General features: G+C 47.6%; 1 long non-coding RNA gene and 1 pseudogene across 2 annotated transcripts; one reads left to right on the top strand and one right to left on the bottom strand.

Annotated features, from left to right (window-relative positions):
• Positions 1 to 2,033: 2,033 nt before the first annotated feature.
• On the top strand, positions 2,034 to 3,199 carry LOC125537328 (uncharacterized; annotated as a pseudogene).
• A 2,208-nt stretch (positions 3,200 to 5,407) lies between these two features.
• Positions 5,408 to 15,677, bottom strand: LOC147986020 (uncharacterized). 2 transcript variants are annotated; one of them, XR_015616977.1, is made up of 3 exons: positions 15,341 to 15,677; positions 14,006 to 14,080; positions 5,408 to 5,843 (listed from the first exon to the last, which is right to left on the bottom strand). It is a non-coding gene; the product is annotated as an uncharacterized LOC147986020 (long non-coding RNA). The 2 variants fall into 2 exon arrangements; XR_015616978.1 differs by lacking the exon at positions 5,408 to 5,843 and adding an exon at positions 12,223 to 12,483.
• Between the last annotated feature and the right edge of the window lie 809 nt (positions 15,678 to 16,486).

Raw genomic sequence — 16,486 nt, 5'->3', positions numbered from 1 at the left:
GTCCCTATCTTTCTATGTGTCCAGTTGCAACGTTTTGCTCATGTGTATGCGGTGAGTGTTAGAAATCCTAGAAGACTATAAGATGGTTGAGTATGTGGAGATCTTATTAAACTCCATTGAATAAGTTGAATTGCAATTGCTTGGTGAATAAGAACATATGTTGTTGAGTTTCAAGAGAATTCATCATTTGAACCTTAACATGTGAATTGGTTGCTACTTTAATATGAGAAGTTTTATAAGAAATAATTGCTGTTATGATGCTAGGAAAAGTGATTGAAATTATCATTGATCAAACTTATGCACTTTGCTAGCATTCACACTTCATAAATTAATTCTTTTATCATTTACCTACTCGAGGACGAGTAGGAATTAAGCTTGGGGATGCTGATACGTCTCCAACGTATCTATAATTTATGAAGTGTTCATGCCAATATATTATCATTCTTGGATGTTTTATAATCATTTTATATTAACTTTATATCATTTTTTGGGACTAACCTATTGACCCAGTGCCCAGTGCCAGATGCTATTTTTGCTTGTTTTTTACATCATAGAAAATCGATATCAAATGGAGTCCAAACACCGCGAAACTTTTTGTGAATTTTTTATGGACCAGAAGACATCCAACGGGTCAGAGCAGCACCTGGGGGGTGCCCCGAGGGGGGCACAACCCACCAGGGCGCGCCTGGGGGCCCGGGCGCGCCCAAGTGGGTTGTGCCCACCTCGGTGGCCTCCCACACCCTCTCTTTACCCTATAAATTCCCAAAAAATCCAGAAACCCGGGGTTAACCTAGATCAGAAGTTCCGCCACCGCAAGGCTCTGTAGCCACCGAAAACCAATCTAGACCCTTTCCGGCACCCTGCCGGAGGGGGGAATCATCTCCGGTGGCCATCTTCATCATCCTGGCGGCCACCACGATGAGGAGGGAGTAGACCACCCTCGAGGGTGAGGGTTTGTACCATTAGCTATGAGTTTAATCTCTCTCTCTCTCGTGTTCTTGAGATGTCACGATCTTGATGTATCGCGAGCTTTGTTCATATAGTCGGATCATATGGTGTTTTCCCCCTCTCTATCTTGTTATGATGAATTGAGTTTTTCCCTTTGAGATTTCGTTGTTATCGGATTTAATACTTTTGTGGATTTGAGAACACTTGATATATGTCTTGCAATTGAATACTCGTGGTGACAATGGGGTATCGTATTGATTCACTTGATATATGTTTTGGCACTCAACTCGCGGATTCCTGAGGTGACATTGGGGTAATCTATGAATAGGGGTTGATGCACGTTCTTGTCTTTGTTTCTCTACTAGAAATCTTGGGACACTCTTTGAAGTTCTTTGTGTTGGATTGAGTATTATGAATATGAATTTGCTTTGGTGTTATTTTAGTACAAACTCTAGGATAGATCGAACGGAAAGAATAGCTTTGTGTTATTTTAGTACGAAATCTTGAATAGATCGAACGGAAAGAATAGCTTTGAGGTGGTTTCGTACCCTACAAACAATTTATTCTTATGTTCTCCGCTAGATAGGAACTTTGGAGTGATTCTTCATCGCACTTTGAGGGATGGTTATATGATCCAATTATATTAGCATTGTTGAGAGGTTGCACTAGCAAAAGTACGGACCCTAGGCCTCATTTTCAAGCATTGCAATACTGTTTTTGTGCCCGTTTACTATTTGCCACCTTGCTGTTTTTATTTATTCAGATTATAAAAATATATTTCTATCATCAATATTACACTTTTATCACCATCTCTTCGCCGAACTAGTGCACCTATACAATTTGCCATTGTATTGGGTGTGTTGGGGACACAAGAGATTTCTTGTATTTGGTTGCAGGGTCGTTTGAGAGAGACCATCTTCATCCTACACCTCTCACAGATTGATAAACCTTAGATCATCCACTTGAGGGAAAATTGCTACTGTCCTACAAAACTCTGCGCTTGGAGGCCCAACACGTGTCTACAAGAATAAAGTTGCATTGTAGACATCAATGAGCTCAACTACGACTCATTTTGGCATCAAGATATGGAGCAAGAGGTGACCGGGGAAGAGGATGAGGCCGAGGAGGAGGCTAAAAAGGTGGTGGACGATGAGGGGTTGGCTGAGGAAGAGGAAGTTGTTGAGGTCACCGGAGCAAGCACGAAGGTGCCAAGGTCCCGCGCTGCCAACTACAACCAAAAGGAGGATATTGCTCCTCGTGATGCTTGTTGCACGATCTCCATGGATGCAACGATCAGAATGGATCAAACCAAGACCATGTTTTGGGAAAGAATTATCGAGCACGACAACAACTTTGTCGATGTGTGATCAAGCCGTACGCAAGGTTCTCTTGGATATCGTTGGATCACCACTCAATACCAATGCAACTGATTGTCCTGTTGCATCAACTAAGTGAATCATTTACCACCGAGAGGTGTGCAAGTGTCAGAGTATGCCCCTACATCCAAGAACTATTCAAGCATAGAAACACCAAGTTTGGCCACAAGCCCTTCACATTACATCATTGCCACAAAAGAGCTATGCAAGAACGAGAAGTGGATCCAAAGAATCGCGGTGACCACTCCAAAGAGATAAAGGTTGAGCATATCCATTGAGGAGGAGGATGATGTTGACGAAGATGCCAACAGTAGACCAGAAGGAAACAAGATTGCAAAAGAAAGAAAGAAGAAAAATGCATTCGGCGGCACTTACAAAGAAGAACTTGTGGCAATGATCAAGACCAAGAAGGTGTTGACAGCCGAACACAAAGAAGAGAAGATGGCGAGGTGGAATTAGCTCAAGATATTGCAGGATGAGAAGTGGAAGGCCAAGTTGGCGGCTGAAGAGAGGAAGGGTGAAGGTGGAGGAGGGTAGGCTTGCACTTGAGAAGGAGAGGATTCATGATGCCAAGAAGGCTAAATAACATGATACGATGTTCACGAATCCAAAAACAATGGATGGAACAGCAAGAAAGTATTGGGAACTCACTCGCGGGGAGATCTTGAAAACCTCTCTTCAGAGTGTTGGTGGTGGCCGAGGGAGTGGTGGCGATGATGGTGGTGATGGTGGTGGTGTTGATGGTGGTGGCTTACGGGGTGGTAGTGTTGATGGTGGCCGAGAAATGGTGGAGTTGATTCTTTGCCGAGGACCTCGTTTGAGTGGTGGTGGTCGAGGGGGTGGTGGTGCATGCCATTGGTTGGCTCGATCCATAACATGTACACGCTATGTTTGTGGTGATTTTTGATCAAACATTTGTGTTTGAAGTGAGGTCTTTTGGGTGAACTTTGCATGTTTTAATTTGAAAAACGTGATGATGAAACTGCATGTTATGAAGTTTATGCTATGCATTCTTTATTTTAAATGTTTTTATGATATGTGTCATGTAGTGTTTGAAGTTCATGCGGCTAGGACACAAAATCAACACAATTTTGTTTTTACTCCACTAACTATAGGGGGTCGACTAGGTGCGGCCACCGTTAGTGGAGTAAAAATTTACTCCACTAACTTTACTCCACCGGATACTCCCTTAACTTTTAGGGGATCGATTAGAAATGCCCTTAGCCACTTGAATATTGCTAAGATGTAGATCAGTCACCGGTGCAAGAGCCTCGCGGCATGCCATAACCTCTCACACCTATATCTTAGTTGTAGGTTAATTGTAGTACGGGATGTGTCCAACTAGAGACACACAAATGTCATCCTTTCTGTTCTCTGCATTTTAACTTGTCATGGCCTTCTTCTTTTGACCCCGCCTTTCTTTTTGCCCATGGACTCAAAACCCAGCCACACAAAAACTCAATCTAACAAAGGGCAAAAAAGTATACAAAATATATTGTAAAGAAAAGGTCAACCCAACAAGGATGGGCAAAAGCCTACAAGATGGTATCGAGAACAAATTAATTCTCATATGTTTCTTAAAATATCTAATTCTCATCTCTTTCTCTCAATAGAACATTATGATCGTAATAGTGGCATATATTGGCTCCAAGTAATTCTCACAAACCTCCAATGATGTGTGAGTAATTATTTTGCTGGTATAAAATGTGGCAAATGTGGCACTAGCGGGAAACACACAGCTACTTGATGTCTTGGCTCAAAATGGTGTAGGAGTTAGGTGAGACTTAGTTATGTCTCATTCAAATAAGAATTGGACACACCCATATACATAGGTGCGTACCTAACCTAAGTACATGGTTCCACATCGTTATATTGATCCATCTGCTTCTACATGCACTAATCAATTATGCATGCATCCAACTGCTTGCCCTTGGTTGATAAGAATTTATCCTGCCGATTGCATTTCCATCCAGGTCCTTGCAATTTGGTACCCAGATCAGTCAGATATTCTTCACGGCTTCGATGTGATAAAGTCATCCTTCTAGAGTTGGTTCTCACTCGCCAAAATAGAGTCATCCGCCCCGAAGACATCACACCAAAAATATTCTAGCTATCCAGGAAGAAGCGTGGTACTGTTGCTTCGGCCCTCGCAGATGACAACTGGGTAAATTTGATCGACACGAGCGCGGGATTATCTCCTGTTCACCTCGAACAGTTTGTTGCTCCTTGGAACAAGCTCTGGTCTGTCAATATCCAACCGGGTGTCCCGGACACCATCCTATGGAAGCTCTCAAGCGATGGGTTTTACTCTGCCAACATGGCCTACTTGGCGCAATTTGTTGGCCTTGTTCAATCCAACTTGCAAACTATTGTCTGGAACGCTTGGTCAACCCCAAATGTAATTTTTTTGCATGGTTGGTCACGCAAAATAGGATCTGGACGGTGGATAGACTTCAGTGTCGTGGGTGGCCAAACTGTGATTGATGCCCACTTTGCAATCAAGTGCATGAGTCCATGGCACACCTGTTGTTCAAGTGCCACTTCTCCATTCGGGTCTGGATGGAGGTCCTTGCATGGCTACACCTGGATGTCAATACCATTATTTGGATGAGCTACGACACGGCGAGATCTTGGTGGGATGGGATCCTCACCAACTATCCGTAGCCAAGGAAAGCCTTGGCCTCCTTACTCCATCTTGCGGGCTGGGAGATTTGGAAGGAACGGAATGCACGTGTGTTCACAGCAAAGGCGGCGCCTGTGTTGGTGATCATGCATGCTATTAAAGAAGAGACGTTTATCTGGGCTCTGGTGGGCGCTAGACATTTGTGTAATTTGATGCCGCGAAAGTAGGCATTTGTCCCTTTCTCGCTTTGGCGGGGCTGTAATGTTGAAAAACTTACTCTTCTCCTTAATCAATGAAAATGGCAAATCCTTTGCCTTGTTTCAAACAAAAAATATAGTCATCCTTTTTCATGCGTGTGTTGGTGTTTTTCTTAAAGGCAAATCTTTGTCTTGTGTATCAGTAATTAAGAAGAAACTTTGCCCAGTTAAAAATTCATGCAAAAACAATACATCCAGGGCCAAGCTCACACTCGCCAATGACATGTCAAACTCAAACAGAAGCATAATGTGACACCCCCGATTCAATCGTACACTAATCATACACGCAAATGTGTACGATCAAGATCAGGGACTCATGGGAAGATATCACAACACAACTCTAGACACAAACAAAATAATACAAGCTTCATATTACAAGCCAGGGGCCTCGAGGGCTTGAATACAAGCTCGATACACAAGCGTCAGCGGAAGCAACAATATCTGAGTACAGACATAAGGTAAACAAGTTTTGCCTCAAGAAGGCTAGCACAAACATCAACGATCGAAGAGGCAAGGCCTCCTGCCTGGGACCTCCTAACTACTCATGGTCGTCGGCGGGCTCCACGTAGTAGTAGGCACCCTCAAGGTAATAGTAGTAGTAGTTGATTGGGGTGGCATCTGGCTCTTGGGATCCACCCTCTGGTTGCATCCACCGGAAAGAAGAAAGAAGGGGAAAAGGGGCAGCAAAGCAACCATGAGTACTCATCCAAAGTACTCGCAAGCATTAGATCTAAACTAAGTATGCATTGGTATCAAATGGAAGGGTTGTGTCTGTGGACTCAACTGCAAAATGCCAGAATAGGGGGAAGGCCTAACCTATCAAAGACTAGCATCTTCAAGTAGCTCCAAGCATCTTGTAGCATGTAGAAGAGTAAAGAATAGTAGTTTATAATTAACAAGCATGTTGTAGTATTAATGCCCAGAGGTCCTTCCTCGACTCCCTGCGAGAAAGCAATCCCGGAGCCACATATCTCAAGTATCCATTTCTAGATATAATAGATCAAGATATAAGTCTGAACATCCATTACTGTGGAGACGACTATTAATAGATAATCTTCCCTATATGGGTGCACCATGTTTTCCAACACGCTTGATTACTCTGGACGGACACACTTTTCTAGGTCAATGCCCGGCCTCAGAAGATCAACATGTCATAGCCCTACCTAGGCTCAGCAGAGAGGTCCCTGCCAGTCTACATCCTAAGCACTCCCGGGTCTGGGCCCATCGCCCGTTGCACTCCGGGTCGTTGCGTGCAGGACGGGTCCAGGCTTGACCACTACAGGATGGTACCGGCCCAGTCTTACCCCAATGCTGAACTAGACGTCTGACAAAGCTTCGGCTGATACTACGTTGTCAAGGCCCATAACTATTCTCGCGTGGTGGTTAGTGTGTAAAGGCCATAGGCCAACTCAGAAAAAATACCCAAAACCATAGTGTATTATTAGCTTGCGGTGACGAGCAGAGACTCACGATCGATGTGACCCCATCGCCCCGTCTTGTGGACTTACGGCAAGGGCACAGAATTCCCAGATGTGCCACGTAATTATCTTGCGGGTGCTCTCCGGGCCCGCCCGACTTTTACAAAGGTCTCAAGTAAAGTCAAGGTAACAATGTGTCCAAACATCAAGGGGAAAACCCGAGGAATCACCCTTGGTGGATTCCACTCGATGTAATCATCAAGGCGAACATAAGAGGAACCACCCTCGAGGTTCACACTTGAGGGTTTGCACAACAGAGTCATATCGGAAGTGGTTAAGGAGGAATCACCCTCGATGACCATGACCGAATAGCTACACTACAGAGATCTCATCAGGAGTGATGTATGAGGTATCACCCTCGGCACTCGATGGTAACTCTGCAGAGTCGAGCAACAAAAGGGGTGTGATGTGAGGTGTCAGGCTGTGGTCGTCGATCATGTTGCTCGAGTCGTCGATGATGAAGCAGTGACAACTAGGATAAGGTGGGGGTCACTGATGGATCACTAATCAACCTATACTAAGCAGTTTAGGATAAGCAGGTAGGTAACAATAATCAGGTTACAAAAGCAGGCTATGCATCAGAATAGGAGCAAACAATAACAGTAGAAAAATCTAATGCAAGCATGAGAGAATGGAATGAGCGATATCGGGATGATCAAAGGGGGGCTTGCTTGGTTGCTCAGACGAGAAGGAGGGGTCGTCGTCGACCTAGTCGATCACATCAGCATCGGCAGCTATCACAGGGTCTACCGAAGAGAAGAGGGGGGACAAACAGTAAATACATAGCAAGCAAGTGCATAACATGACACGGGCAGAGCTAGACGTGTTCTAACGCGGTGCTACACGTTACCGGCGAAAGGGATAACATCCGAGAATGCTTTCCGGAAGTTTGGCATTTTTGGACAAACGAACCGGAGGGGCACAGTTACAGGTTTGCTATGCTAGGGTTGAGTGGCAAACGAACGGACCGCGTACTCGGATTTGTCTCGTCGTTCTGAGCAACTTTCATGTATAACACTTTTTCATCCGAGTTACGGATTAATTTCAACGATTTTTCAAAGTTTTAAAAATATTTTGGAATTATCTTTAATTCAAAACAAAAATGTGAAATTGCTATGTGCGCCCAGCAGAGTGCACACAGCAGGGCCACCAGAGGCTGATAGTGGACCCCGTTGACAAAGTCAACTGTTGACTGGTCAACTGGGTAGGGGACCCTCATGTCAGTTTCTGTTAGTGCTAACTAATTAACTACTTAGATAATTAGACTAATTATGTTTAAATTAATTAAGTTAATTAATTATTTTAACTAACTTTTTTCGTTTCTTTTTTTAGGGGCTGGGCCCCTCAAGTCAGTGGCCCCCGGGGGGTAGCGAGCGTGCGATGTAGCGGTTAATGAGGCGGGCGCCCGCACGATTGGCCGGACCCGGGCGCGGCATGACGTATGGGCACCAGAGCGCGCCGCGGCCACAACGGGCAGCACGGTGGGGTCGGGCCGGAGGCCATGCCGGATGCGTTCCGGACGGGGAGGCGGCCGCGCGGGGAACCAGGGGTGTGGGCCGGCGCAAGAGGAGTGGCGCACGACAGCTGGGGGTCGCGAGCGCGCGCGGCGGAGGCTAGCGGAGGCGGGCGGCAGCCGCGGTGAGGGCAACCAAGGGGCGTGGCCCTGGCACACTAGGCCGCCGCAGGGAAGGTGGCCAGCGCAGGCGATGGCGATGCAGAGGCAGCGGGGCGACCGGGGCAGCGGCGACGGCAGTAGTATGCGGCAGCGGTGATGCGGGTAGGGGCGCCCAGCAGCGCGGGTGCACGCGTTGTTTAAGGCGTGACCAAACCAGGGCAGCGCGAGGCCGGGGCGCGAACCGGGCGCAGCGAGCAAGGGGCTCCGGCCGCGACCATGGCGAAATGCGGCCATGGCAGCCAAGGGACGTCGCGGACAGGCGCCTACGGGGACTAAACAAGGGAATGGGAAGAGGGTGATCACAAAGGAGCTCACAACGAATCTGTAGGGAAGGGCAGCGGGCTCGGGGTGGGTCGACGGCGCGGGAAACAACGGCGCACGGGTCAGGTCCGGAGGTTGAAGACGACCTCAAACAGGGCGCCGAGCTCGAACGGGGTGAGGTAGTTGACGTAGGCGAGGAAGAGAGAGCTCCTGGACGCTCTGGTATAGCCCAGGGTGGCGCCGGAGCGTGTTGACGGTGGTGGCGCGATGAGCTCCTCGCTCGGGTGCGGCGGATCTGGAGGCGAGAGGAGCGAGAGGGAGAGGGTTGGGGAAGGGCTAGGGTTTGACAGGGGGGTCAATGGGGTCAAGTAGGCGCCGGGGGCGAGGGATGCCCGACACGTGCACCTCCCAGCGATGGTGCCGGTGGATGGTCACCACGACCTCCCTATGAACAGAAAAGGGAATGAGGGGGAGTTGGGCTAGGATGTGCACTATGCACTAGAGCCCAGTCCATAACGAGTTCTTTTCTCCCCTTTTTTAAAATTTGGTTTCTAATTTTCTTTCACTGTTTTGCATTTAGTTGGGACACCAAATGATTTTCGCTTTGAACAAAACTTGGAACATAATTTTAACACAACATCTTGAGATGGCACAAAAAGTTTGGGGCCAAAAGGAGTTGCCTAACAAATTTTTTTAGAAACTAAAAAGGACAACTTAATTGCTGTTGGACCACTAAATTAAAACCCAGGGGCATTTTGGGAATCCAAATGAGGTTGGTTTCAACATGACAATGATCAGGAGAATTTATAGAATATTGTGAACATTTTAGCTTTACTGGTTGCAGAAATAACTTGTTTGACTTTATTTTAAATTCGAATTTGGAGTGGATTCGAACCAACACGAGTTTAGCAACAGTAATCATAATGACATGGCATCATTAGTAGGGAATTTCTGTAGCTTAATTATCCGGACATCACAATTCTCCTCCACTACAAGAAATCTCGTCCCAAAATTGAAGGGGTGGAGTAAGGGGGAAAGACTCGGGAAGGACAGAGCTCAACACAAGATAGGTAGCTGGGGGCTATCTCGGTGAACGTGGCATAGACGCACCTCTCGAGTTGTGATTCACGAAAGCCATCGAGAGCAAGGTAAGGAGGTGCAATAAGAAGCTTCAACCAGTTAGGCAATCGTTCGTTGCCTGAAACAGGGGGGGTCAGAGCAATGGGAATAAGTATTGCGTTTGATACCAGAATAGATCGCTAGGAAGGTGGCTCATGAATTGCATACGAAGCCAAGTGCGAGGAAGAGTTTTGGAGAACAGGGATGTACATGAGAGTCAGGTTTCGATCCTGTGGAACTGTGGGTTATGGGCCCACCATGTGAGTTAAAAGTAGAAAGGCGCTAACATTTTGCACGGCCATGATGGCAGGGTAGGTCAGAGGATGGCCTGTCAATTATGTTGGCAACAACGTCGGTACCAAGGGCGAGGGACGAAGAGAACCATTTTCCTGCTCGTTAAATGAGGCGGACCAATAGGCAAAGTTCTCATCCATCGGTGGTTACCGGGATATCACCCACAATAGTAATAGAGTCTTTATGACCGAGTTGAACACCAAGGCGTTTACATAAGCAGGGAATTGTCACTGCTCAGATATGTTAGGTTACAAGAAGGGTTAAACAAAACAATGGAAAGGAAAGTGTAGAGTCAAATGAGGTATCAGTGTTCTCGAGTGTCTAACAACTCAGAACCCATGGAAAATTTGAGTCTGCGAGAAATAATAGTTGATGAAGAACTCATAAGAAATTATGTAGTTCCATGATATCCTTGAGATACTAGAGGGTAATACTCGAAGGTAGAAAAGGATAGAGGTTGGACAGGTGAAAATATCTGCAGAAGACAAGTATTTTAACTTGTCCGAGAAATGTAATCAAAGGAGAACAATCATGGTCGGAACCACGGTTGAAAAGGACCAATTCACAGATACTGGATGATATTATATCAAGGAAATAGTTATTATTTCAAGAAGCTTCCATGATAGGATCTACATCGTTTCCATGGGCATGAACACAAAGTTCAAGGTCGACTCCCACTTCTCCACTGCATAACCTTTCATTCACGTCTCATTTTCGACGACGTTGAAGAGGTCAAAATTTATCCGAAGAAACGCCAGTAGATATAACTCGCATCTTCGGCTTCACACTGATTAGGGAAGGCGTAGGTTCAACCCACTAGGGAATCTTATGAACATATACCACAAAGTTCATGAGTAAATAACTCAAGCTCAAAAGTAGAGCATGGTTGAGGAAACAGAGGGTACAATTTACCAAAGGCACTATGTATTCGAGGAAAGGCTCGCAAGGTGATCTGAATATGAAGGACGCTGTCAGATAAAATCCAACAAAGGACCTTGTGGTCCACAAGGGATCTGATGTGAGTATCGGTACTCACCCAGAAGAAGAAAGAATGCAAGAGATCAGATTATACAAACAACGAACTAATTCAAAGCTCAAATGTAACGGAATTTTGAATTCCAAATCGGGGGATCAGAAGCAGAGGCTCAGATCGAAGACAAGTAAGTTGAATAGAAATAGATCGACAATCAATCAAGGTTTGATTTGTCGACCACCAGCTCATGTCCGGGCTGATGTCTGAGCCGGAAGGACAATTCCAGGTAACAAGATGATTGCGTGCATTCACACACATGTTGAAACAATAGGGTAAGGATGTCAATGCACACAATCATCCTTAATGTAAGCAGGTAAGGAGGAACATCCGGGATTTTGCACGCAATCATTCACACACATGGTCACACACATGTTGAAACAATAAAGTAACCATAATGTAAGCAGGTAAGGAGGAACAAGAGTAATAGGCTAGTAAGGATTTTCGGAATATCGAATAGCATTCCGAAGAATGTTGCGAAACAAATGAACAACTGTGAACGAATGGATACTCGGCAAGCGCGAGTAATTATCCGTAGGGGTATTCATGCGGCAAGGAACTACAGGGTAGTAAGCATAAAGGGTTCTCGGAACATCGGAGAGTATTTCAAGACATCTTGTAATAACAAGAGCAACTGGGGATGAAGGTATGAACGACAATGTAGGTAGGAACCCATAAGGATTTATCGATGGTAGGGATCACAATGCGATGGGCACAAGGGTTTCGGGAAAACATCGGAGAGTATCTTCAGAATCTTCTGGTGCACCCAGAAATCATCTAGAGTGAGGGGCTCTCCGGGAGAAAGTATTTACGAGAACCTAGAGTTAGAGTTAACAAAATCATTTAACCCGAATAGAAGAGAGATCAGAGTCACAGAGTATAGATGAGGAGTAAAAGATCCTAATACCACCCAATGGTGACGTGGGCCCGTAAGGCACACTGCCATGTTAGTAAATAAGTTTTTCAAAGACTAGACTCAACTTCGGCCAAGGAGTTGGAAAGGAGGATCCTATAGGTAGTCGGCTCTGATACCAACTTGTGATGCCCCCGATTCAATCGTACACTAATTATACACGGAAATGTGTACGATCAAGATCAGGGACTCACGGGAAGATATCACAACACAACTCTAGACAAAAATAAAATAATACAAGCTTCATATTACAAGCTAGGGGCCTCGAGGGCTCGAATACAAGTTCGATGCACAAGCATCAACGGAAGCAACAGTATCTGAGTACAGACATAAGTTAAACAAGTTTTGCCTTAAGAAGGCTAGCACAAACATCAATGATCGAAGAGGCAAGGCCTCCTGCCTGGGACCACCTAACTACTCCTGGTCATCGGCGGGCTCCACGTAGTAGTAGGCACCCTCGAGGTAGTAGTAGTCAATTGGGGTGGCATCTGGCTCCTGGGATCCACCCTCTGGTTGCATCAACCAGAAAGAAGAAAGAAGGGGGGAAAGGGGTAGCAAAGCAACCGTGAGTACTCATCCAAAGTACTCGCAAGCATTAGATCTAAACTAAGTATGCATTGGTATCAAATGGAAGGGTTGTGTCTGTGGACTGAACTGCAGAATGCCAGAATAGGGGGGAGGCCTAGCCTATTGAAGACTAGCATCTTCAAGTAGCCACAAGCATCTTGCAGCATGTAGAAGAGTAAAGAATAGCAGTTTATAATTAACAAGCATGTTGTAGTATTAATGCCCAGAGATCCTTCCTCGACTCCCTGCGAGAAAGCAATCCCGGAGCCACATATCTCAAGTATCCATTTCTAGTTATAATAGATCAAGATATAAGTCTGAACGTCCATTACCGTGGACACAACTATTAATAGATAATCTTCCCTGCAGGGGTGCACCACGTTTTCCAACACGCTTGATTACTCTGGCCGGACACACTTTTCTAGGTCAATGCCCAGCCTTGGATGATCAACACGTCGTAGCCCTACCTAGGCTCAGCAGAGAGGTCCCCGCCGGTCTACATCCTAAGCACTCCGGGGTCTGGGCCCATCGCCCGTTGCACTCTAGGTCGTTGCGTGCAGGACGGGTCCAGGCTCCACCACTACAGGATGGTGTCAGCCCAGCCGTGCCGCAATGCTGAACTGGACGTCTGACAAAGCTTCGGCTGATACTATGTCATCGAGGCCCATAACTATTCTCGCGTGGTGGTGGTTAGTGCATAAAGGCCAGCGGCCAACTCAGAACAAATACCCAAACCATAGTGTAGCATTAGCTTGCAGAGACGAGCAGAGACTCACGATCGATGTGACCCCGTCGCCCCGTCTCGTGGACTTACGACAAGGGCCCAGAATGCCCGGCCATGCCACGTAATTATCTTGTGGGTGCTCTCCAGGCCCGCCAACTTTCACAAAGGTCTCAAGTAAAGTCAAGGTAACCGTGTGTCCAAACATCAAGGGGAAAACCCGAGGAATCACCCTCGATGGATTCCACTCGATGTAATCATCAAGGTGAACGTAAGAGGAACCACCCTCGAGGTTCACACTTGAGGGGTTGCACAGCAGAGTCGTATCGAAAGTGGTTTAAGGAGGAATCACCCTCGATGACCATGACCGAATAGCTACACTACAGAGATCTCATCAGGAGTGATGTATGAGGTATCACCCTCGGCACTCGATGGTAACTCTACAGAGTCGAGCAACAAAAGGGATGTGATGTGATGTGAGGTGTCGGGCTCTGGTCGTCGATCACGTTGCTCGAGTCGTCGATGATGAAGCAGGGGCAACAAGGACAAGGTAGGGGTCACTGTTGGATCACTAACCAACCTATACAAAGCAGTTTAGGATAAACAGGTAGGTAACAATAAGCAGGTTACAAAAGCAGGCTATGCATTGAAATAGGAGCAAACAATAACAGTAGCAAAATCTAATGCAAGCATCAGAGAATGGAATGAGAGATATCGGGATGATCAAAGGGGGGGGGGCTTGCCTGGTTGCTCAGCCGAGAAGGAGAGGTCGTCGTCGACATAGTCGATCACAGCGGCATCTGCAGCCGTCACGGGGTCTACCGAAGAGAAGAGGGGGGAGAAACATTAAATTCATAGCAAGCAAGTGCATAACAGGACAACAGGCAGAGCTAGACATGTTCTAACGCAGTGCTACATGTTACCGGCGAAGGGGATAATATCCGGGAATGCTTTCCCGAAGTTTGGCATTTTTGGATAGACGAATCGGAGGGGGGTAGTTGCAGGTTCGCTATGCTAGGGGTGTGTGGCCGACGAACGGACCATGTACTCGGACTCGTCTCGTCGTTCTGAGCAACTTTCATGTATAACAATTTGTCATTCGAGTTACAGGTTAATTTCTACGATTTTTCAAAGTTTTAAAAATATTCTTGAATTATCTTTAATTCGAAACAAAAATGTGAAATTGCTATGTGCACCCAGCAGAGTGCACACAGCAGGGCCACCAGAGGCCGACAGTGGACCCTGTTGACTATATCAACTGTTGACCAGTTGACTAGTCAACTGGGTAGGGGACCCTCATGTCAGTTTCTGTTAGTGCTAACTAATTGACTAATTAGATAATTAGACTAATTATGTTCAAATAAATTAAGTTATTTTTTTCTTTCTTTTTTTAGGGGTTGGGCCCCTCAAGTCAGTGGCCGGGGGGTTAGCGGGCGTGCGATGCAGTGGTTAACGAGGCGGGCGCCCGCACGATGGGCCGGACCTGGGCGCGGCATGGCGTATGGGCGCCGGAGCGCGCCGCGGCCACGGCGCCCAGTCGCCGGGCAGCACGGCGGGGTCGGGCCGGAGGCCGTGCCAGACGCGTTCGGGGCAGGGAGGCGGCCGCGCGGGGAAGCAGGGGTGTTGGCCGGCGCGAGATGAGTGGTGCGGGGCAGCTAGGGGGCATGAGCGCGCGCGGCAGAGGCTAGCAGAGGCGGGCGGCAGCCACGCAGAGGGCAGGCCAGGGGCGTGGCCCTGGCACACTAGGCCGTAGCAGGGAAGGCGGCCAGCGCGGGCGATGGTGATGCAGAGGCAGCGGCAGCGCGGCTGCAGCGGGGCGACCGGGGCAGCGGCGAGGGCGGAAGTACGCAGCAGCGGTGATGCGGGTAGGGGCGCCCAGCAGCGCGGGTGCGCGCGCTGTTTAAGGCGCGCCCAAACAGGGGCAACGCGAGGCCAGGGCGCGAGCTGGGCGCAGCGAGCACGGGGCTCCGGCCGCGACCATGGCAAAATTCGGCCATGGCGGCCACGGGACGTCATGGACAGGCGCATACGGGGATTAAACGAGGGAAGGGGAAGAGGGTGATCACGGAGGAGCTCACAATGAATCTGTAGGGAAGGGCAGCGGGCTCGGGGTGGGTCGACGGCGCCGGAAATGACGGCACACGGCGTCAGGTCCGGAGGTTGAAGACGACCTCGAACGGGGTGTTGCGGCGGCACTGAGCTCGAACGGGGCGAGGTAGTCGACGTAGGCGAGGAAGAGAGAGCTCCTAGATGCCCTGGTGCAGCCCAGGGTGGTGCCGGAGCGTGTTGATGGTGGTGGCGCCACGAGCTCCTCGCTCGGGTGCGGCGGATCTAGAGGGGAGAGGAGCGAGAGGGACTGGGACTGGGGAAGGACTAGGGTTCGACAGGGGGGTCGATGGGGTCAAGTAGGCGCCGGGGGGCGGGGGGGGGGGGGGGGGGGGGGGGGTTCGAGGGATGGCCGGCACGTGCACCTCCCGGCGATGGTGCCAGTGGATGGTCGGCACGACCTCCCTGTGAACAGAGAAGGGGATGAGGGGGGAGATGGGCTAGGCTGTGCACTATGCACTAGAGCCCAGTCCAACAACGAGTTCTTTTCTCCCCTTTTTCTAAATTTGGTTTCTAATTTTCTTTCACTGTTTTGCATTTAGTTGGGACAATAAATGATTTTCGCTTTGAACAAAACTTGTCACATAATTTTAACACAACATCTTGAGATGGCACAAAAAGTTTGGGGCCAAAAGGAGTTGCCTAACAATTTTTTTAGAAATTGAAAAAGGCCAACTTAATTGCTGCTGGACCACTAAATTAAAACCCAGGGGGATTTTGGTAATCCAAATGAGGTTGGTTTCAACATGACAATGATCAGGGGAATTTATAGAATATTGTGAACATTTTAGCTTTACTGGCTGAAGAAATAACTTATTTGACTTTATTTTAAATTCGAATTTGGAGCGGATTCGAACCAACGCGAGTTTAGCAACAGTAATCATAATGACATGGCATCATTAGCATGGAATTTCTGTAGTTTAATTATCCGGATGTCACACACAACAACCTCACAAACACAAGCAAAACGGGAAATCTGTTCCGCTGAAACTAACTAACCTCCCACCATTGCGAGAGAGAAGAAGTTGAGACTGCTATGGGAGAAGACCTGAACTCTTAAGCATAGGTTGCAAAGCAAGCATCCTCCAAAGACCATGTGCCAAGTGTCCCGCCTGACA

The sequence above is a fragment of the Triticum urartu genome, chromosome 2A (genome assembly GCF_056163025.1).
Source record: "Triticum urartu cultivar PI428250 chromosome 2A, HENAU_Tu73, whole genome shotgun sequence".
In the NCBI taxonomy this organism is placed as follows: domain Eukaryota; kingdom Viridiplantae; phylum Streptophyta; class Magnoliopsida; order Poales; family Poaceae; genus Triticum; species Triticum urartu.
Note: the sequence above shows the minus strand (reverse complement) of the source record. Positions and strands in the feature narration are given on the sequence as shown.